The following is a 24080-nucleotide window of genomic DNA, read 5'->3' on the forward strand; positions in this document are numbered from 1 at the left end:
TTTTCTTTGCCTTTGCAGATGGAGTCTTCTGAGCTGCTCTCTGCTCTGCCTCCTTCCTTACTCGCTCCTCTTCATCTTTCCTTTCTTTTTCCTCACGAAGCCTCTGTGTGTTTGCTGCCCTGGCTTCTCGTTCAAGCTTCTGTCTCTTATTTTCTACTTCCTCAGCTGAGAGTTTTCTCTTTCCTTTACCAAGTGCACGAGCCAAGACTCTATCTAGCATTGCATTGAGAATCCTATTACTCGGCAGGTGCTCCCTTTCTACTGTGTCTTCATTTCTCCTCTTTGTATATTCTGCTCGAAGACTTTGTATAGCCGCTTCCAAAATTGTGTCATCTTCGTATCCGGCCATTCGCAGGTCAGCAACAAATCCGCGAGCTTTTCTGTTAAGCCAATCCTCCTCCGCCCGCAGCAAAGAATGCCAATCTTCTCTCGTTGCTTGCGGCGGCCTGAGCTTCTTCTACAACCTTCTTATCTGCCTCCGCCTTCCTAACTGCCTCGTCTTCTTCCGCCTTCTTGGCATCCTCATCCTCCTGTGCTTTCTTTGCTGCCTCGTCCTCCTCCTGTGTTCTGACGGTCTCTTCGGCTTCTTTTCTTGCTCTCTCAGCTGCCTCCATGTCCTCTGCTTCTTTCTGTAATCTCTCCTCTTCTTGGCGTTCTTGGGCTTCTTGGGCCTCTCGCTCAAGCCTCACACGCTCAGCTTCCAGATCCATTTGGGCTTGTGGGTAAATGTTTGGGATTTCAGTTCTATGTGCCACCGGTAAGGGCCCAAGGTCTTTGAAAATGTCATCCTGCGTATTGGAGGGAGGATCATTTGGGGGCTCCATGTGCGTGTGAGATATTAGTGCCACGAGCGAGAGAGAGAGAGAGAGAGAGAGAGAGAGAGAGAGAGAGCGCGAGAGAGTCAAGGGGAGAGGAAGAGAGAGAGCTCACAAGTCAAGACTTTTAAAAATGACTATAAAACTCACTGATATTTATAGGGGGCCAAAATTACAAAAACGTGAATTTACAATGAACGCGCCAAAAAGTGGCGAACAAGAATTATTGGGTAGGTAACCACACGCGGCCATTTCTCAGTCGACCACTGTGCCATTGCCTCGCTCTTTCACGTGCCATTGACGCATTGCACTCTTCTCTTTCGCCTTGCACCTACCACCTTCATGATTTTGCGCCTCAAAGACAAATTTCCGGCTCGCTTTTGGGCCTTTCTCCCAGTAAGTGCACGGTAAAACCAATTGAACATTTCCTGAAACGCATTGCTGCGAACCTTGCCACCGCCATGACCCGTGCGCCATGACCCGTGTTCTTAAAATAGGCCGCCTTGGCTTGGTAATGTGATCGTTCCATGCCTTGGTTGCTCCAGAGTGCAAGAGACCCATATTCATCTAGAAAGAAGGAACTGTGCGCATAGAGAATATGCATGTAGTGTGTTATATGAGTTTCCCCCCAAGCATCGATCATTTCTTCTGTGAATCTGTCAATCGAAGTCTTGAATGTAGCTATCTCTGCTTCATCAAGATACGGGCGCTCAAGAAGCCTCATCATCTCATCACAAGCTTCCCACACATGTGCACGCTTCAATCCTAGTGTCGCCTCATTGCCTCGATAGGTTGTTACATCACAAATCTGCTTCCATAATTCAAAATGTGTATGGCTTTGAGCCTCACCATAGTTTGAGAGCAGGTGTCTTGTTTTTGCACCACCCATACATATCTTATTAGGGTTATCTTGGGTACTTGATGGGTTTTTGCAATCCTTAGAGAGGGTGACAGCACCTGCGTGAAGCCCCACGGATGATAAAACAACTTCAAGCTCTTGGATGCCCTGTTCTCGCCGTGACTCTGGCTCCATGTTCCAAGCATAATTGATGTGGAGCATCAACAATTTGTCCAGAATTCTAAGTCTTGCGTGCAAGGTACACACATGTACTCGCGACAGTGGAATTAAAAGAATAGGGTTCCAAGTAGCATCCTCCTCTGCGCGAGATGGTGCCTTGCTTTGATTGCAGCTCATAATTCCATTGAGCCAGACGTGCATACCCTTCCCTTTTTGTAATTGATTTGAGCCCTTTGCACTTGCCTGCTTACGACCTTTCACCTTGGTTGCTTGTTTGGCCTTCCCCACTGCGACACTTAGCATCCTTGGATGACAACAAAAGATGCATGGAAACAAAGTGTTAGCACCGCTTTTAGTTCCAAACATGCATTTGAGGGTCTTGAGATCACCACCAAGGTGCCACTCTATTTCAAAGTGACCAGTGCCAGGCACACGCAAGACTTCACCATTTGATTGCCTGTGTATCACTCCTTGAATACCTGTACGGGTGAAGTACCACCTCAGATTGTCATGGTCCTCGTGCGGAAGGGTCCATGCCGCCTGCCACCATATGTTCTTCTCAGACTGCACTCCAAAGTAATCTTGCTTGCGTCGCTTTGTGTGCAAGTTATTCTCCGCGCATCACCTGTTTCATCTTCGCCATCTAAGCTCTTTTGCTTCAATGCCCTGCTCATGAGTGTCAGACTTGTACGTTCCACCCTTTGGCCCTTTACAACCTGACATTCATCCAATTTGAGGACAAATATAGCCTTTCCATCCGTCTCCTCTAATGTCATATCATAAAACTGAATCATAGCTCGTTGAAGCACCTCCACCTCGACGTAAACATTGTTAAACTTGTTGTAAGCAAAATCTTTTGAATTTGACATTGGCATGCTACCATCCACCCATCTGTAGCCGCCTAGCAAGTCGGCAATATTGTTGTTTGCTGACTTCCTTGCCATAACTATACTGTATGGTGTTGGAAGTATAGATCGTGTCATTCCTTTGCCTCGTAGACGTGCTGTGATGCAAGTATACAAAGCCCTGTATCCCTTATCACTGATACCTGCTGTGTCGCACACAGTGAGCATGTCAACGGGACTCACAATCTGCTCGAATTCCTTGAGAAAATACTTTTGAATCCTGTCACGCAACGCACCATTTACTGGATTGGTTATCATATTGATTACTTTCTGCTCTGGAATAATTTTCTCAAGGATAGACTCCTCAGTATTGGAACAACCTAATATTGCTTTAGCACATTCCCTGGACATCACATAGTTCAGAGTCAATGACATAACTATATGAAAAAGGAATGTAATGCTAGTTTTGAAGCTGTGATTACCTTGTTTGACGCACACGTCGCTTGCGAGCCCCCCCATCTTTGGAAAGAAGACTCAAAGGCTTGCGCTTTCGCTGCCTTGCATTATATCCCACAGGGAGGTGAGTGAAATGATCGACACATCGGCGAAGGTTCCGAGTTGAGTTTCGAAGACGGAGATAGTTCTCTATAGCTCGATCCCTGCTTTCCACACCTTCATCAAGCTTCATCTTCTGCTCTGCATCCTCCTTCTCTAGATCCTTGACTCGAGCCAGCATATGTTCCTTTGTGGCCATGAAAGTTGACGCACATTCTTCCTTTTCTGCCTTGCATAATTTTAGAAGCTTCCTGAGGTGATTTTGATTTGAGAGTTCCTGCAAGTACAAAGAATAGAGCCTCTGACAGTACCCTAAGAAACTATTATAACCATCACCCAAGAAGCGTACGACCTGCGTGATATTACGAAAAGGGGGAGGTGCACCAGTCTGTGGATCAAGGGGATAAATGGTTCCATCAGTCCAAAGATCAATGGCTTTTGCACCTTGAAGTCGTAGCACCTCAGCAGGAATACATCCCTTCGTTCGATTACTTCGCATTGTGGCATACTCCTCGTCTAAGTCCACATGCAAGCAAAACTTTGATTGCTTGTTGGTGATGTCCCGTAGAGCCATTGTACCTAGCAAATGGAGATGGAGATGTAGATGGATACAGAGATGGAAATGTGGATGGTGATGGAGATGATGGAGGTGGAGGATGGAGGTGGAGAATGGAAATGTGGATGGTGATGGAGGAGATGAAGATGGAGATGGTGATGGAGATGGAGGTGGAGGAGATGCAGATGGATATAGAGATGGAAATGGAGGCCTTGAGGAGATAGATATGGAGAGCTTGCTAGTGATGGAGATGGAGAGCTTCAGCTTGCAAGGATGTGTAGATCTGTACCTTCAGGAGGGGATGGTGAGCTCTTCCATGAGAGCTGGTGGAGAGGATGATAGATATGGAGAGCTTGCTAGTGATGAAGATGGAGAGCTTCAGCTTGCAAGGATGTGTAGATCTGTACCTTCACAAGAGGGGATGGTGAGCTCTTCCATGAGAGCTGGTGGAGAGGATGATGGAGTAGGAGGTCCAGATCTGCAGGCCATGGCTCCTAGAGAGAGAAATAGAAGCCCTTACCCAAGTAAAACACCCTAAACGCGTTTTAGAGAGAGAGTGTAGAGAGAGTGGGATCTGCAGCACCTCCAAAAAGGGAGGGAACAAAGTGACAAAAATTTTCAAACATTCTTTGTGAAAGGTACTTCACTACAAGACAAAAAGGCAGTTAGGTCCATATTCCTTCCCAAGGACAGAAGATCTAATGATTAGATCACCTTTTGGCCTATTTTCTTTTTTGTAGAAAAGAAAAAATGCATTTTCAGGCCTAGGCCACTAGCTTGGTCAAAGCTTGATTAGCATTTTAAGCATTTCACTAAGTGTCCAAATAAAAGGGCCCAAGAAGACCCCAAACAAGTCCTAATGTTACCTCACATTCTCGTCACTCCTATTCTCATCGCATCCATCTATCCATTCATTCCCATCTATCTGATTCGTATCACATATCATCACATCTATTTACCTCTCATTCTCATAACTTCTATTCTCATCACATCCATCCATCCATTCTTTCCCATCTATCTGATTTACATCCCATCTCATCACATCTATTTACCTCTCATTCTCATCACATCCATCCATCCATTCTTTCCCATCTATATGACTAGGAATCAGATAGATGGGAAAGACTGGATGGATGGATGTGATGAGAATAGAAGTAATGAGAATGAGAGGTAAATAGATGTGATGATATGTGATGCAAATTAGATAGATGGGGATGAATGGATGGATGAATGCGATGAGAATAGGAGTGACGAGAATGTGAGGTGAATAGATGTGATGAGATGTAATGCGAATCAGATAGATGGGAAAGAATGGATGGATGGATGTGATGAGAATAGAAGTGATGAGAATGAAAGGTAAATAGATGTGATGATATGTGCTGCGAATCAGATAAATGTGAATGAATAGATGAGATGTGAGAAAAAATGAAAATATTGTTGAAACTGTATTTGTATGTGAAATCTATTTTTAAATGATTGTTTTATGTCAAGAATGCTGGGAAGCATTTTGACCGTCTTGTGAATAAGGTCGTGGAGACCTATCTGTTAAAGTTGCAACTACTGTGTGACGGAGAGTCAACGGAGGACGTCTCGCGTAGCAAGGTCGGCCAAGGTCTTGACGAGCCTCCTCAGTTTGATTTAAATGGTAAGCTTCCGGTACAGTGGATGAGGGACCAAGGAAGCAGCCTATGAGTGAAGAGCTAGGTGACCCGCAAAGGATCCTAGAGGGTGCTAACCATACGGTGCTCGGGCTCTGGGTCGCCAAAGATACCCACACCTACGTCGTGGAAGATATTGGAACAAGAAGTAAGAGTTGTTTTCTGAATTCGGGCATGGATCTGGTTGGTTGACCTTGCTGGTCCTCAATGGATGAGTCCATGGCTCTTTTATATGAATCCATTGGTTGATCTTGCTGATTTTCAACGGAGATTCCATTTTGATATGTGAATATATTGCCGGTTACTATGAGCTAGGAACTATCGAAAAGGCCCCTGAGTGAACAGGTGGTGAGCGTTCTGGTTGCCAATGATGCCATAGGTACACCGATGAAGGAATGATTGGAAATAAGGATTCAACACCCAGAGATTTTCAGGATTGTGATCAGTGACAATGGTTTCATTAAATGATTTTTTTAAAGATAGCTGATGCTGAGAAAAAGGCAATTTCATATTGGGTGTGTAAGTGGTGTGACTAGTTTTAAGTTTGCATGAATATCATGTGGCTAGGGGACCTAAGAACTCTTTTCCCTGGTACCCGGGACAAAACCTAACCAAATTCTGAATTGGATCCCATCACTACAGTGGTTGGGCGGTTGGCTAACTCATGAGACTGGTTGAATCCTTAAATTGATGGTTAGGCTAGACTGATGGATCCTTAAATTGAGACTCAATTCTGTTATGGTGGTACGATAGATGAAGTAAATCTCGGACAAAATTGTTCTATGGAAAAGAATCAACGACTGTGCCTCTCAATGAGGAAAAAAGTGTTGGTCTCTATGATCCAAGTGCAATCTTTGCCTGATCTCATTTGGGACTTACGGGTTCAGTCAGATCAGTTCAGTTAGTTAAGGCTTTTGACTACGTTAGAGAAAAGTTATCCTGGAGGAATCGTCCGTGCTTTCGAGAAAAGAGAAGTTTTTTCGAGATCGGTTTTAAAAGCCGATGGATTAGTCTCTTGTCCGAATATCCGTGGAGATGAGGCCTCGAGTGTGAGACCCTGCCCCGCGCAGGGAGTGCCACTTCCGCTGCTGCTAGAACCCCTGAATTCGTTGCGCGGTGGGGATAGGGACCTCACAGCTGGTATCAGAGCAAATTGGCTAATGAGGATCAACCGAGAAGCCAAAAATATCAAAAATTTATAAAGAAGCAGTAAAAGGTTGTAATTGTGTGAAAAAATTCATACGAATTGATATTCAAACTGAAATTCGTAAATTGGTCATTGGGTCTTCAGATGGAAGTACCACAATTGTATGGAATCCCTGACCTGCTTGAGGCCTAGACATGATGGTATTTATCTTATAGTTCCAAGGACCGTGACTACCCGTATATACCGAGGGTATAACTGCAGCTCTTTACTGGCAATATATACGAGTAAATCTAAGACTTGAAATTATAAGCATTAATACTATCCAGATGATGAATTCGAATGTGGTTGATATGATTTTAAATTTTGGTTAAGAACTGATGATGGAGTTGATTTGAATTCTGATTGAAAAATGAAGATTCTTGAATTTTGGTTGAAATGTAATAAACTAAGCAAAACCACAATGAAGATGAATGCGATGAGTCCCTGTGATGATGTTCGTAGCTGGAATGATGTTAATGACTTCAGCAAATCACTATGAGATTAGTGGATTGTGCTGACAGATTGCTGCTATTAACATTTGACCCAGTGAATCAAGTTAAGGGATGTCAAATTAAAAATCTGTATAATTGAAAATTTCCATGAAGGACTGTTCAGATAAAAAATTCGGTCTAATGGACCATTATTGTGATAAGGATTTGAATGATACGATCTAAGTGAATTATTATCTGATGATGCGTTTTATATAAGGGATCTTTATTCCTGGATTCTATTGGGTTCACCAGACTATAAAGAACCCCAGAATCAATTGGATCTTAAGGAAAAAAGTTCTCCTCTAATTTTGCGAGATAAGGACATCTCGCGTTTTTTAAGTGGGATAGGATGTAGATTCCTCCCTCTGACTTTTGAGGTGTGCAGGTGTAAAAACCTCCCCTTTTGATCTTATAATTATTCCCCTCTCTGAAAAAAAAGAAAGATCCTGTTTTACCATGTTTTGACCTAGAGAGAGAAAATATCTAGAGTGAGGTAATTCAAAATTGAGATATTTTTGGATATAAAAAATCTCCTAGTGTCTAAAATTGTTTTCCTTGAAACAGATATTCAAAAAGAAATTTTCAATGTGCAATTGAAATAAATGGAAATCAGGTAAAAAGGACCTTAGCCTAAGGGTCCAGATTTTCTGAAATTTTTGAATTAAGGTTCCTATGGACCAATTGAGTTTTAAACTCACAAATAATGAGATATTTTCATCTCTCCTCTCTCCTGCTTCAACTAGATCCAAAAAGTAAGCTAAACTGACCTAAAAATGGTCAAAAATTAACCAAACTGATCTGGAAAATTCTAGAATCAGCTTGCTTGGTTAAAGGCTCACTTTTTCTTATAAATTAAGCCTCCCCCTTTGTAAATAGTTAATAGTGTTTTATGCACTGTTACTCTACTCCTCCTCCCCATAGCCAAAAACAGTGAATTTATTGATAATTCATTAGTTTTTGACCATTTCCTCTTCTCAGAAGAATTGGTGGCCACTCTTGTTGCAAACAAGAGTAGATCCTTCAAACCATCAAGCCAAAGGAAAGCTCACAAAAATTCATGTAAGCTAGAAATCTTACTTTTTATTTACTCCATTTAATGATTTTCTAATTTTTATTTTCTTTACAATAAAAATTGACGCTATGCCTTGTTGGAAAGCCTTTTCCCCTCTCTTCATTCTTGAATTCAGCCTTTCTTTATCTTAGATATGTAATCAAAGTAACTTTTCATATTGTTTCTCTTTAAAAAATAAAATTTGATTAGTTTAGAATGCTTTAAACCATTTCAGATAATTTCTATGTAACTTGAGAATTAAAAAAATTAAAAAATAATCAGCCATACAAAGCAAGTTATGGTAAAATTTTCTTAAATTTTGTGAAATAAGATTTATCTTTTATTATTCCAAAAGAGTAATCCCCACCACTTGTATATTCTAAAAGTGTTATTTTTATTCTATGCATAGAAAAATACATATTAAAAATATTTTTATAATAAAAGTATTATTTTCATTAGAATTAATTTCTATGCATAGAAAGATGCATATTGGGAATATTTTGATTATAAAAGTGTTACTTTCATCAAATTTTAATTTCATGCATAGAAAGATGCATAAAGAAATTTATTTTCAATTTAAAAGAGTTATTCTCATCAATTTTGATTTTATGCATAGAAAGATGCATAAAGAAATTTATTTTTATTTCAAAAGAGTTATTCTCATCAATTTTGATTTTATGCATAGAAAGATGCATAAAAAAAATTATTTTTATTTCAAAAGAGTTATTCTCATTAAAATTGAATTTATGCATAGAAAGATGCATAAAAGATTTTTTTTTATTTTGAAAGTGTTATTCTCCTTATAAAATTGAATCTATGCATAAATAGATGCATAAATAGATGCATAAATGAATTTTTATAAAAGTGTTATTTTCCACTAAAGTTGTTCTTATGCATAAATAGATGTGTAAAGAATCCTTATATCAAAAATAAGAATTCTCTTACATTTTATAAATAGATGTGATAAGATATGATATGAATCAGATAGATGAGAATAAATAGAGGATGGATGTGATGAAAATATAAGTGATGACAATGAAAGGTAAATAGATGTGATGATATGTGATGCGAATCAGATAGATGGGAATAAATGGATGGATGGATGTGATGAGAATAGAAGTGATGAGAATGAGAGGTAAATAGATGTGATGAGATGGGATGCGAATTAGATAAATGGGAATGGATGGATGTGATGAGATGGGATGTGATGAGATGGGATGCGAATTAGATAGATGGGAATGAATGGATGGATGGATGTGATGAGAATAGACTTAGTGGATGAGAATGAGAGGTAAATAGATGTGATGTGATGAGATGGGATGCAAATCAGATAGATGGGAAAGAATGGATGGATGGATGTGATGAGAATAAAAGTGATGAGAATGAGAGGTAAATAGATGTGATGAGATGGGATGCGAATCAGATAGATGGGAAAGAATGGATGGATGGATGTGATGAGAATAGAAGTAATGACAATGAGAGGTAAATAGATGTGATGATCTGTGATGCGAATCGAATAGATGGGAATGAATGGATGGATGGATGCAATGAGAATAGGAGTGACGAGAATGTGAGGTGAATAGATGTGATGAAATGTAATGCGAATCAGATAGATGGGAATGGATGGATGGATGGATGTGATGAGAATAGAGGTGATGATAATGAGAGGTAAATAGATGTGATGAGATGGGATGCGAATTAGATAGATGGGAAAGAATGGATGGATGGATGTGATGAGAATAGAAGTAATGTGATGAGAATGAAAGGTAAATAAATGTGATGATATGTGATGCGAATCAGATAGATGGGAATGAATGGATGGATGGATGCGATGAGAATAGAAGTGACGAGAATGTGAGGTGAATAGATGTGATGAGATGTAATGCGAACCAGATAGATGGAAAAGAATGGATGGATGGATGTGATGAGAATAGAAGTGATGAGAATGAAAGGTAAATACATGTGAGGATATGTGATGTGAATTAGATAAATGTGAATGAATAGATCTACATCTATCTCTCTCTTGTGCTGTTTTTCTGCATGCGTTTTTTGCTCGTGTTCCCAGATCTGGTCATCATCTCCGATGCGTATTCTGACATGGTATCAGAGCCCTAGGCTCTAGATAGGTCTTGGGATTTGTGTGAGCAAGAGGGGGACTGTTTTGTGGCTGATTGGTGGACTGTTTTGGACTGTTCGGGAAGAGGAGAAGCAAGAGGAAGGCAGGCTGATTTGCTGGACAGCCACTTGCAGGTTTTAGTTCTTCTTTGTTCCCACCCACCCACCCACCCTTTTCAGAGTACATCCCCTCAATGGCAGATCTGTATGAGATGGCCGAGAGACATGTGAAGATCCCGACACTCCCCACGTTCCTAGTGGACCGTCAGTTGGACGGGAGCAACTACGGCATATGGAAGGTTATGATGGAATCTGTTTTGGAGTCTTACGACCTCGCTGATTTCGTCATTGTTGGGGTTCCACAGCCGGAAGTTGAGGAAGGGAGTTACCGTCGACCCGAAAGGACCGAGAGGCTCAGACACACATGTGGGATCGTGTCAACGCCAGGGTCCGTTCGTTTATTTTCCTCAACTGCACACCACAAGTAATCAATCATGTAGAGCACATGATGCTGGCCAGAGGTATATGGCAACATTTGGCCTCACTTTACAACAGGGAATCGCCCATGAAGAGGATTTCCTTGGAAGTACATATGCGGGTTATGAGCCCTGCAAAGTCGTCGACGATGCGAGAGCATATTAACAAGCTGCAGGCTCTTCAGCAGGAAGTTCTTTAGGCTGGGAAGGAGATATCGTCAGAGGACATGGCCATAACGTTGCTGTCGCACTTGCCCTCTTCGTACTCAGCATTTTACTCGTCTTTGATTACCAGTGGTTGGCAGGCTCAGCACCATCACGTGGGAGGAGCTTGTGCCCATGGTCCTGGACCAGGAGGAACGATTCACGAACCCTCCTCAGGGTGGAGGTTCGGAGGCCTTAAATGGCCAACGGTCGAAAGGTCGTAACTCGGGCAAAGGGAAGGCTTCATCGGAGAAGTCTTCTGAGAAGAAGTCCGACGCTGACCGCGAGAAACTGAAGGTAGAGAGGACCTGTAATGATTGTGGCGAGAAAGGCCACTACTGGAGGCAGTGTCCCAAGCGGAAGACCGAGAAGGGTGAAGACTACTCAGCAGCAATCATGAAGACTCTGGCTTTTGTGCACCTGGAGGTGATGGACACCGATGCTTCATTTTCTTCAGGCAGGGAGGAGATTGGTGGACTCTCCGCAACGGATACTCGGGAGTGGATTCTCGATAGTGGTGCTTCCAGGCACATGACTCCTTCCCGTTCCGGTTTACAGGATCTCTGCAGGCTTTCTGGTCATATTCTTACTGGGGATACGTCCACTATCCCAGTTCAAGTGAGGGCAGGTTGGAGATAGTTCCCGATGGCAGAGGGGGGAAGCATTCCTCCCAGGTGTTGTATGTTCCGGCACTTGGTTTTCATCTGTTGTCAGTGCATCAGGTTTGCAAAACTAGCGTACGGGTGGAGTTTGATGAGCATTTTGTTGCTCTCCGGGACAAAGCAACAGGCCAAGTGGTTTGGAAAGGTGGAGTGGAGAATGGAGTTTACAAGCTTTCATCACTCTCTCTCCCAGGTCCTCAGGTTTGTGAGAAGTGGCAGTCTGGTAATGGCCACTTAAGTGTGGATACACTGCAGGTGCGGGCTTTCCGGGAACCAGATGGTAGATAGCTTGCCAATAGTTGGCAGTAGTTGGCAGGAACTTTCCAGTACTGATGTTGGTAGTTCTTGTGTTCGTCAGTCAGAGGAAGCTGAACAGGTCACTTATGCTCTGATGTCTCGTAGTGTTCGGGACATAGAACTTCCAGTAGTTGAGGATGTTCTTTCCACGGGGATCTTTTGGAAAGCCAGGCAGGTGGCAGGTGCTTACTTGCAGAAGGAGGTGGTTTCTCCAGGCTTTGTGGTTCCGGATTCAGAGGGGGTGGTTGACCGGTTTCATCAGGTTTCCAGGACTTGTTTGTGCACCGTAACAAGTGTTGATCCTTGTGAGCAGTGTGATGCCTTTTTGACTCAGAAGCTGTATGGTTCATTGATCTGGTTGATGGACACCAGATTGGACAGGAGCTTCCTGATGAGGCAGTTGAGCTCATGGTTGCGGATGACTCTTTGGGAGGCAGGATTGCGTTTCCTGTGGTTTCTGCGGCGGCATGTGAAGGATCAGGGACTCTTGTACACAGGAGGGGGATTGTTGGATGGAGTCCGACTCCACGGTTGGAGTGACTCGGTTTGGGGAGGAGATCCAGACACGAGGGGATCTACTTCACGCCCAGGAGCAGTTTTACGGAGCAGTAGGAGACAGTCGTCTTTTGCCTTGTCGAGAACAGAGGCAGAGTACCGGGCTGTTTGTGATGCTGTTTGTGAGGTGGTGAGGATGCACAGGTTGCATGGCAAGTTTGGGCTTCCACTGGAGGAACCCATGGTCATCCAGAGGCACTTTGTTCGTGAACAGACCATTTGTTGCTGATGACATCCTGCTAGAGTTCTGTTCGACGGAGAGGACAGCACGGTGGACCTCTTCACAAAGTCGCTCTCTCAGGATTTGCTCAGGCGGCACCCCAGCTCCCTGTGGTTGGTTTCACAGCCAGGAGCTGAGAGGGGGTGTTAGAAGTCATCTCATGTCCAGTTTTATACACCAGGGCCTTTGTTGTGGGTGTGCCCGCCCTTATCAGGTGTTTTATCATTTTTCCTCACTCCCCGCATTTTTCCCCTATTTTTTTCCATTTTTCTGTGGCTTGGGAGGCAGCCCTATAGTGGCAGGTGGACCCTGAGCCTGGCCGACTGCATCTGTGAGATAGCCGACTGCACCTCATGTATCGTGGGACTCTCCTGTTTGCTGGCCGACCCATCTTGATGCTGGCCGACCCATCTTGATGCTGGCCGACTGTGTTTATCCAGTCGTGAGGCTTCTTGTGTCCCGGCTGCCTATAGCAGGCCGACTGCACATGTGGGGGCATATAAATAGGCCCCCACCCCCATACCACATTTGTATCATATTCGGGATCTTCTTGTGTATATCAGAGCAGAGTTACACGCCTACATCTATCTCTCTCTTGTGCTGTTTTTCTGCTTTGCTCTTGTGTTCCCAGATCTGGTCATCATCTCCGCTGCGTATTCTGACAAGAACGGCGATAGATGGAATTTCAGGTCTCAACGATGATGAAATTGATGATGATGATGATCTACTCCACACACTTTCAATAACAATGGCCACGACCTTGGTTGTACATGAGAAGAGGGGGAAGGTTCATGCTTCTTTTATACTTGAAGAGAGCCCTGCTTTTTGCCAAAAGCTTATCCATCCTTTGCTTTTGCCTTTTTACTCTTTGCTTTTCATCTTTTGCTTTTTAATAATAAAATATTACTCACTTTTAGTCAAAAGTTCTTGTTTTGCTTTTCTAGCTTCAAGGCCTTGCTTTTTGTCCCTAGCGGCTTTTAGCTTTTTGGTCCAGCTCTGTCACCACTTCTCTGGCAGACGTCTAAAATGATGTCATGATTGAATACATGTGGGAGGGCTCCATAGAAGGATTGGTATCCTGGTGTGATTTCCTCGCATGATTTATGAACTCATGGAAGGGTGGTAACCTTGGTGAGTTACTCTGGACTCATTGAAGGGTGGTTACCCTGGTGAGTACTTTTTGGTCCTGTGTGGACGGCGCCTGTGAACGGGCTAGTTGGATGTACAAGATGTAAGTTGGGAGGTTTCATCCACTATGTTTGTGCACCAACATATGTATGTGAGTTGCACATGCATGGATGACTTGTTTTTGATGCCTGGACATTGCTTGGTATTTTGCTTGTGAATGTCCACGGCCATCGGGGATGCCTGGACAACCAGTGGATACGCGTGTGCACGCCTACTTGGGACTCATATGGTTTCCTTATGTGTTTTGCAGGTGGTAAGTGTGCACACTTAACCCAATTTATTCATTATTTCATGTTACTAAGGTTTATTGGGTGCAGGGTTCACATTCACTTAAAGTGTGGGCGGACACACTTATAATTTTATAAGTGAGTTCACATCAAGGTGGACTATTTTTAATGAACCAAGGCCAAATATGAGAGATGGGCACCCGGGCACTCCCAAAAAGCTCTGGGTGTGGGAGGGCCAAAGTGGGCAAGCCCTGACTTGTGGAGCACTCATCTGGAAGTCGTGGTCTGTTTTACAGGAAAAAAAATAAGTTTACTCATACGCATGAGCTACAGGTGGAATACATGCGAAGCACAAGGGTCCCAAGGCTGGCTGGTTGCTATTTCTCTCTCTACAGGGCAGGCCAACTGCATCTACAAGGGCTGCAGGCTGATTGATTTGGCTCCAAGAGCTTGCGCATGGCTGTTGGGATTGTTTTTAGGGCTTCTCTGCTGAGAATAGGGCTTGGACGGAGTGAACAGAGCCTCTACTACAGGAGCTGGCCGACTGTTATAAGGGCCATTATTGGCTGTTTTTACAGGTTTGCAGGAGATTTCTCGCGCGAAACTTGAGCAAACATGTCCCTAGACAAGTACCAGGCCTGGGGATGTGATTGGTGGAACGTATGGGTGGCCAGTGAGCAAAAACCATGGCTGGTTACTATTTTGCAGGTTTGGGACAGCACTTTGTTAGAGGGTTGGTGACCGCTCTATCAAAGTATAGGAGTAGTTGGTGATCACTCTACCCTGGTTGGTGACCGAGGGTTTTCTACAGGAGCGGTTGGTGATTGCTCAACCTTGGTTGGTGACCAAGGGTGTTGCAACAGGAGTGGTTGGTGACCGCTCGTCCTTGGCTGGTGACCGAGGAGTTGTAGGTAATGTGTTTACCTATGTTTCCACAGTTGGATAAATCTGGTGTCGGCTAGATGAGTGTGTACTCTTCGGGCACCCGCATCTTGTACATATAAATACTTCTGTTGGTAATAAAGATACCTCAGGGGGGGCTGGCCCAACTTCAACCCCTAGTGCTGTGTCATGTGCAAGTTGGTTTATGTTTGCAAGATGTACATATTCATGTAATGTTTCACAATGATGGTAATCATGTATATGCTAGGAATGTTGTTTTGGTAGTGAATTGGTTCCGTATACACGTGCCCGTGTGTGGCAAGCTCAATCTCCTCTTGCCAATGGTGTCCTTGGCTTGCGGTCAACTCAGTTAAACTTTCTACTTTTTCCTGCTTTTTGACCGAAACTGCTGCTTTTTCTTGAGCAAACCTTATGGTCCCTGTTCACTTGTCTGGTGTCTGGACAAGGGTTCCATCATGTGAATATAGAGCTAGGAGGGCCAAATAGTTACACTTTGTTTGCGTTTTAGGGCTGCCATCGGGCAGTGTAACTCAACAACCTCTCTAATCAGCGTTTTGGTGCAGCCAAAGGGCAACCAAACAGGGCCTAGACCTAGTGTTTTGGGGCAGCCAGAGAGCGACCTAAGGAGGGCAGAGTATCAGCGTTTTTGTGGGCTATTGTGGGCTGCTGAAGGAGGCCATCAAGGGTGCCAATTGTGGGTTGAGTTTTCTCCATTCAAAAGGTAATCAAGGGGCTGTTTTGTGCCTGCGTTTTCAGCAAGAAAGCCCAGGTTTGGACCTGCGTTTTCAGGCAAGAAGAAGGGCTGAAATATAGGCTGAAGCAAGGGGCAAAAGGAGGCATACTTGGTAGTTACTTGGAGGAGTGAAAGGGAAAGGAGGGCTGGACAGCAAGTGTTTAAGTGCTGAATTTTGCCATAAAAGCAGCCCATTCGGCGGGTTGTATGTGAGCTATCCAGCGACGGCCTTCAATACGGTACAAGCAAAGCAAGCATCAAAGGTATCGCCATTTGTACACATTGTTCTTTGCAATACAAAGCAAATACTTCACTGCTCGCGGTGAAGGGTGGCCTTGAGAGGGTTAGTAGGGACCCACGGAGATTCTCTTGTCTCTTGTTCCCATCTCTCTCTATCAATCTTCTTTGAAGTCAAGTAACCCAAGTTCAAGTTGAAGGTTCTGGAAAGCTGTCAACGTAGTGATTCAAAGTAAAGTCTTCCGTTGATGCTACATTGGTATCAGAGCTCTTGGCCTTTTGATAGGCTTTCAAAGCTAACAAATATTTTTTCCTAGTGTGGTTGGTTTTCAGATCCCGGAGGAGTACCCCACCCACCATTGTGACTCCTCTTGCGGGAAAAGCAATCACTCCGATGTGGGTAGAGGTGCACTGTTAACAAGGGTTGGTTTCTACTATCTAGCCTTTGGGAGACATCCGGTAAGATCTCCCACACTCCGGGCTCGAAGCAGGTAAGTGAATGATTGTGACCTGCAGCAGAATGGATACTGAACCGGACCAAGAAGTTGTGACATCTCAAGATGTCCCTCTCCAGCCACCTGATGGCCCTCTTCCACCGGTATCCAAAGAGCGCCCCATAGAAGGCGACACCAGCTCTCATGGTACTTTTCATACTATGAGGACTCCTCTAGATAGTCCCACCTGAGATCGGCATGGTTCTACCTCAAATGCTCCGTACCAAGCAATGATAGCTATCATGGCCAATATGATGGAGATGCAATGCCAAGAGAGGTCAGAGCAAGGAGCGAAGCTACGAGGGAACGTTCTCGAGAAGGAAGAGTGAAGGCTAGAGCGGGAGGCTTTTATGTGTGTGCTTGCAGGTTCTCATACACCGGCTCCTTCATCATCTACTAGTGACCTAGAGAAGTTAGCTCAGATCATTGTTGCGGGCGGCAAAGTCCTCCAAGGACTCCGCCTGTCATGTGCAAGACATGCACTGGCTAATCCCTGAAGGGGCAACAGACAAAGAACCAGACTTAAACCTGATTTTGGAGCAGATGTTGCTGTTTTTGGCAAGGGAATGATTGGTGGTTGACAAGGGGTGCTGTCAGACAGCACGGCCAGTCCATCAATTTATTCTAAGGCCTATAAAAAGCGCATGTTGCTCATTGCTTAGGTCATTCAGTCCTCCATGGGCTCGATCACAGATTTAGGACATTAGAATAGGTTTCTACCTTTTCATGAAGGCAGCCTATGGATGTAAAGATTTTTTCTACCTTTTTGAACATTAGAATATACTGAATACTCAGCTATGTCTCTCTCTCTTCTATATGCGTTTTGCATCAAGCATGTTCAAGGATGGTGTTTAGGGCTGAAAGAAGACTCCCAAAGCTTCCGCGTGTGACACCGCAGGCGACGGGTCTCCACTCCACAAGAAGGTCGCTTTCAATAAGTATGATGGTAAGCTGGACGCTAATACTTTGCATTCATGGATTCACCAATTCACGTCATACTTTGACGTTGTTACTCGAGGATACACAGAAAGTTCTCTTAGCTTCTATGTATTTGTCTGGTGATGCTATTAGGCTGTTGCGGGCTGAAGGAGGAGGCCATCAAGGGCACCGATTGTGGGCTGAGTTTCCTCCACTCAAAAGGTAATCAAGGGGCTGTTTTGCGTCTGCGTTTTCAGCAAGAAAGACCAGGTTTAGACCTGCATTTTCAGCCAAGAAGAAGGGCTGAAATATAGGCTGAAGCAAGGGACAAAAGGGGGCATACTTGGTAGTTACTTGGAGGAGTGAAAGGGGCTCATCTTGGGCCATAAAGGAGGCCTGGACAGAAAGTGTTTAAGTGCTGAATTTCGCCATAAAAGCAGCCCATTCGACGGGTTGTACGTGAGCCATCCAACGACGGTCTTCAATACGGTACAAGCAAAGCAAGCATCAGAGGTATCGCCATTTGTACACATTGTTCTTTGCAATACAAAGCAAATACTTCACTGCTCGCGGTGAAGGGGGGCCTTGAGAGGGTAAGTTGGGACCCAGTGAGATTCTCATCTCTTGTTCCTCTCTCTCTCTATCTATCTGCTTTGAAGTCAAGTAACTCAAGTTCAAGTTGAAGGTTCTTGAAAACTGTCAAAGTAGTGATTCAAAGTAAAGTTTTCCATTGCATGCTACAGCGGGTTGCTTGCTTGCTAATGAGTGTTTGCATGCTTGTGTGACAAGGGAGAAGAAGAGGGCTCTGAGACTCAGAGGGAGAGACTGCCATTCCTTGGCATCTCCTCTTCGTTAAATTTTCTATTGTGGTCGTGGTTAAACATGACACGAGTTGAGTGAGGGAGCAATATCCTTACCTCTACCTAACCATTCTCAACTGCTTTGTGAACTTCATGAGATCACCCACTACCTAGCCATGACCAGGCTACCCGAAAATCACAAGTCACCTACCAGCCTTGCCTCGAAGGAGCCCAACTTCCCCCCCATCTTAATCCCGAGCAAAGGACGTGTCGTGTGGTCAAACCTAGCGTACTCACTATTGTGCAAGCTCACCATCTTGCAGCACCACTAAAGATGATCAATGCCAACCCTAGGAATCAAAAATGTGCATTGAAGGCATGGACCTTACACAATGATGTGATATCATTCAAGCTCAAATCACGGCAATGCAAGAGTAGTTCCAACGAAGCTACGACTTCAATTGGAGCTAGGGTTAAACCCTTGTCTTGCGGCCACTTTGATCTCTCGAGCATCAATGACGACCCCGGACCCTTCCTAGATAGCAACTCCTAATATTTCCTCAATGGTATGATCTTCGGTCATTCTGTTCCAAATTCCCTTAAAATCACATCGGTTAAACAACCTTTCTATCTTGCAAGAAAGTCTCTATCATCTCTGATGGGAGAAGGAACAGAATTAGGGTTTAGAGTTCATTCATGGGAGACATACACAGAGAAGCAAGGGAGAGAGAGAGAGAGAGAGAGTTGTGGGGATAAGTCAACTCATGAAAAGCATGAGTGTGTGACTCCCCTATCACACATGTATATTGCACTAGTACACATAGTGCACTTAGTACATTAAAAGTACTAAGTGTACTATGTACTATAACTTATGGGCTTGTACACACTATAAGGGTGGGCATTATGCCTTTACCCCAACAACCTCCCACTTAAAGGCAAAGTGCCCTTAAGTAAAGGAAAAGAAAAAATCAGCATGTACATGATAATATACAAGACCATATCAAGGCTGAAAATGGCCTCATCCAATGCCCATCAAGTGTCTGCAATGAGCAAACCGCTCCGGAGGCAAACTCTTTGTCAACAGATCAGCCGGGTTGTCATCCGTATGAATTTTAGCAAGCTGAATTTGCTTGTTCTCTATTACCTCTCTAATGAAGTGATACTTCACATCCACATGCTTCGTCTTTGCATGAAAGACAGGGTTCTTTGCCAACTGGATGGCACTCTGACTGTCACAATGCAACAATGGAATATCCCTTGTATAACCCAAATCAACCACTAACCGAGATAGCCATAATGCCTCCTTGCAAGCCTCTGTGGCTACAATATACTCGGCCTCTGTAGTAGATAAGGCTGTGCACTTCTGCATCCTGGATATCCATGACACAGCACCTCCTGTGAATGTAAATACATAACCGGTAGTAGACTTCCGGTTATCTGGATGACCGGCATAATCCGAATCCGTGTAACCATGCACTAATGCATCCTGTTTGCCAAAGCAAATGCACATATCCTGTGTGCCCTTTAGGTATCTCATGACACCTTTCACTGCTTCCCAATGCTTCTTGCCAGGGTTGGCCATGTATCTAGAAACCACTCCCACTGCAAATGCAATGTCCGGCCTAGTAGCAACCATGGCATACATGAGACTGCCACATGCTGAAGCATACGGAATCTTGGCTATATCAGCCCTGTCTCTATCTGACTGTGGGCTGTCCATAGCACTGAGTTTCACATATGGAGGCAAAGGAGTAGTAGTCTTCTTCCCCCCGTCCATATTGAACCTTTGCAAGACTTTGCCAATGTATTCTGTCTGAGACAAATACAACACATGCTGATTTCTGTTCCGAAGTATCCGCATACCCAAGATGTGATTTGCATCACCCAAATCCTTCATATCAAAGGTTTGATGCAGCCTCTGCTTCAAGGTATCCATCTCCTTACGAGATTTCCCGGCAATCAACATATCATCAACGTACAAGATGAGGATCAATAGATTGCCATCCAAAGCTTTCTTGGTGTACAAGCAGTGATCTATGTCACTTCTCCTGAATTTCTGAGATTTCAAATTTATGATACCATTCCCTTGGTGCCTGTTTGAGCCCATAAAGACTCTTTTTCAGCTTGCATACAAGCTTCTCCTTTCCACTCACTGCATAACCCTCTGGCTGCTGCATATATATCTCCTCATGGAGATCACCGTGAAGAAAAGCAGTCTTCACATCCATCTGAATCAAGTCCAGATCATCATGCGCAACCAAAGCCAACACAGCTCTAAGTGTGGTCATTTTGACCACTGGAGAGAAGATCTCCTCAAAGTCCACACCATATTCCTACTTGAAGCCCTTAGCCACTAACCTGGCTTTGTATCTTGGCTTAGCATCTGGTGCAACTTTGAGCCTGTAAACCCACTTGCATGGCAAAACCTTCTTGCCTGCAGGCAAATGCACCAACTTCCAAGTTCCATTTTTGTGCAGAGAATCCATCTCTGACTTCATGGCACGCTCCCATAGAGCTTTGTCTGCCCTTTGTAAAGCCTCTTTATAACATGAGGGCTCCCCACAGTCAGTAAGCATCAAGTAGTCAACCCTTGGAACAAACCTGTCAGGGGCTCTGGAGGGTCTAGTGGACCTCCGTACCCAATGACCATCATTTGCAGGTTGCTGTCCAGCCTGCATATCACCCATTGGTGGCTCCTGTTCCATGCCATAAGGCTGAAAAATCATGCCCGGTATATCCTCTAACTGTGGTATATCCATAGGGATATCTTCTGCCATCTCTGGCTGTCCATTTGGACCATTTTCAGCACCATTTAAGGGCTGGTTTTCCTGCTGTAATGGCTGATTTACAGCCCTTTGTTGTTGTCCATGATGTCCATCATCATCAAAGATGACTCTGCCAGGCTCCTGTTGCCTTGCAGGCTCCTTATACATGCATGTTTCATCAAAAATGACATCATTGCTGCGTATGATCTTTCTATTCATGGGATCCCAAAGTCTATACCGCATTTCACCTCTGTCACCATATCCTAGGAATATGCATTTGTGAGACTTAGGATCAAGTTTGGTGCGCATTTCCCTGCGTATGTGCACGTACGCAACGCAACCAAACACTCTCAAGTGCTTGTATGACGGAGGCTTCCCTGTCCATACTTCTTCGGGCACTTTCCCACCAAGCCTCGTGTTAGGTGACCTATTTATAAGATGAACGGCTGTCATAACAGCTTCAGCCCAAAAACCATGAGGTAACGCAGCATGTGACAACATAGAACAGACCTTCTCCTGAATGGTCCTGTTCATCCTCTCTGTTGTCCCGTTTTGTGGAGGATCATAAGGAGTAGAGAGCTCCCTCTTGATGCCTTTAGCATCACAAAAGTCCTGAAACTGTTTGGACATATACTCTCCACCATTGTCGGAACGCAAAGCCTTCAGTGTTTTGCCAGTTTGATTCTCAACATGAGCAACAAACTTCTGAAACACTGAGAATGTATCACTCTTCAAACGAAGAGGATAAACCCACACCTTGCGTGTGGCATCATCTATAAAAGACACAAAGTATTTTGCCCCTCCCAAAGAAAGCTGAGGCATCTCACATACATCTGTATGCACAAGCTCTAACTGAGCATCTTTCTGTCCAAGAGCTTTCTTGTGGGGGCACTGTAGTTGCCTACCATATATACAATGCTCACAAAATTGAAAACTTGAAAACTTTAGAGAAGGCAAGTAACCCAAACGAGACAATTGCTCCATTCCCTTGACACTCATGTGTCCCAACCGGCTATGCCACATAGAGATTTCCGGCAGCTCGGTTGCATTTACATTAGCATGGTGACAAACACCTGCGTGCATAAAGTAAAGAGTGTCCACCTTAGAGCCTCTGGCAACAACCAGTGAGCCCTTACTAATTTTCCACTTTCCACTACCAAATGTGGTAACATAATCAGCATCATCAAGCTGTCCAGTAGAAAGCAGATTCTTTTTGATCTCAGGCACATGCCTGACATCATGGAGCATAAGCTGTGAGCCATCTGAAAATACAAGCCTCACATCACCTCTGCCAAGAATCTTGCATGCATGGTTATCACCCAAATAAACCACTCCTTCATTGCCAGCAGTATACCTGACAAACAAGTCTCTGCAACCTGTGACATGAAAGGAGGCACCTGAATCAATGATCCATGAGTGCATACCATGACCACCTGTAAGAAGTGAATGGGCATCAAGTGAAGACGTAAATAGGACCTCATCCTCACTGCCACCTGCATGTGACACATTGATTTCTTCAATCTTGACTCCACTTTTGCCCTTTGGCTTTACATCTTTGGCTTCATCTTTCTCTTTGTCTTTGCCTTTTCCCTTTTCCTTTTGATCATTTTTCCATTTGTAGCATTGCTTTTTAATGTGTCCCTTCTTGCCACAATAATGGCATTCCAAATCCTTTTTGGAGCGAGACTTGCTCCTTCCCCTTTCTTGGCTTTTTCCCCTTTGCTGGGATCTCCCACGTGCATTCATTGCATTGGACTTTCCAACAGAGTTGTTTTTCCTGTTCATCTCTTCTTGAAGAAGAGCACCCTCAACATCTGCATATGACAGCATAGCATGCGAATTGCTAGTGGCTGTCCTAAATGTGTCCCAACTCTCTGGCAAAGTGCATAACAAAAAAGTGGCTTTGAACTCATCGTCCATTGCCAACTTTTGATTGATGACCTGGCTGACAATACCATTAAACTCATTTAAATGGGCTGTCATAGACGCCCCTTCCTTCATCTGAAGACCTATGAGTTTCTTCAACCAATACACTTTGCTTGAGGCACTTTGTTGGGCATACAAGTCCTGCAATCTCTGCCACATTCCCCAAGCTGTCTTCTCTTCACGAATGCTGAAAAGTAATGAGTCTGACACAGACAACATGATAGTAGATCTTGCCAGCTCATCCATATCTTCCCACTCTTCAGCTGTAAGAGAAGCGGGCATCACACCCCTTTCTTTGATAGGCTTGTGCTGCTTTTTCTGGAGCAACACATTGTAGCACTGGGTTTGCCAAATATCATAATTATGCGAGCCTTCAAGCTTCTTGATGTGAAGCAATGAAGAGCTCTCACCTGTGGTTGCCATAGCAATATGCAACCTTTAATGCCTGACTCCCTGCAAATGTGCAAACACTGCACCCAAGATGTGCAAACACTGCACCCAAAGCACACAAAGTGCTCACAAATGTTCTCCCAAGCTTTATCTCCCACTGCGGAAGCAAGAATGCAACTTTTCTCCCACTTTTTGTGATGAAAACACCAAAATCTGGTTGCTGCAGATTTTGGACAGCACCTCAAATGTGCTCTTTTGCCCTTCCAAAGTACTGTACAGCAGTACCAAGTGCTCACCAATGATGTACCAAACCTGTCCCGGCAAGTACAGCAGCTGAAATTGAACCTTTTGATCACTCAAAACAGTGTACAGCCATGCCAAAACATGCACAAAGCTGTGCCAAATCTATACCAGCAGATACAATAGCAATAAATGCTCTCCTGGCTGTCCAAATGAGTGAAAATCAGACTTTTACAGTCCTGTACACTGCATACAACAGTCCCGAACAGAAATTGGGCAAAAGCCCCTTGACTGCAAGCTGATTTTTGAGGATTCAAGGCATAAATGTCTTGCCTGCTGCCTTGCCAAGCTCAACAAGCATACAAACTTGAAAAGCCCCTTGATTTAAGATCAATTTCTGATCATGCATGGTACATTGACGCACATGAAGGCATCCAGAGTGTTCACGATGCTTCCCCCTGGCCACATATACATCAAATACATGAAAGCCCCTTGATTTACAGGCACATTGAGTGCTTGTAAAGCATCAAGACATTATCCACAGCATCAAATGCG

The sequence above is a fragment of the Cibotium barometz genome, chromosome 53 (genome assembly GCF_041138505.1).
Source record: "Cibotium barometz isolate CiBa-2024 chromosome 53, ASM4113850v1, whole genome shotgun sequence".
Lineage (NCBI taxonomy): Eukaryota > Viridiplantae > Streptophyta > Polypodiopsida > Cyatheales > Cibotiaceae > Cibotium > Cibotium barometz.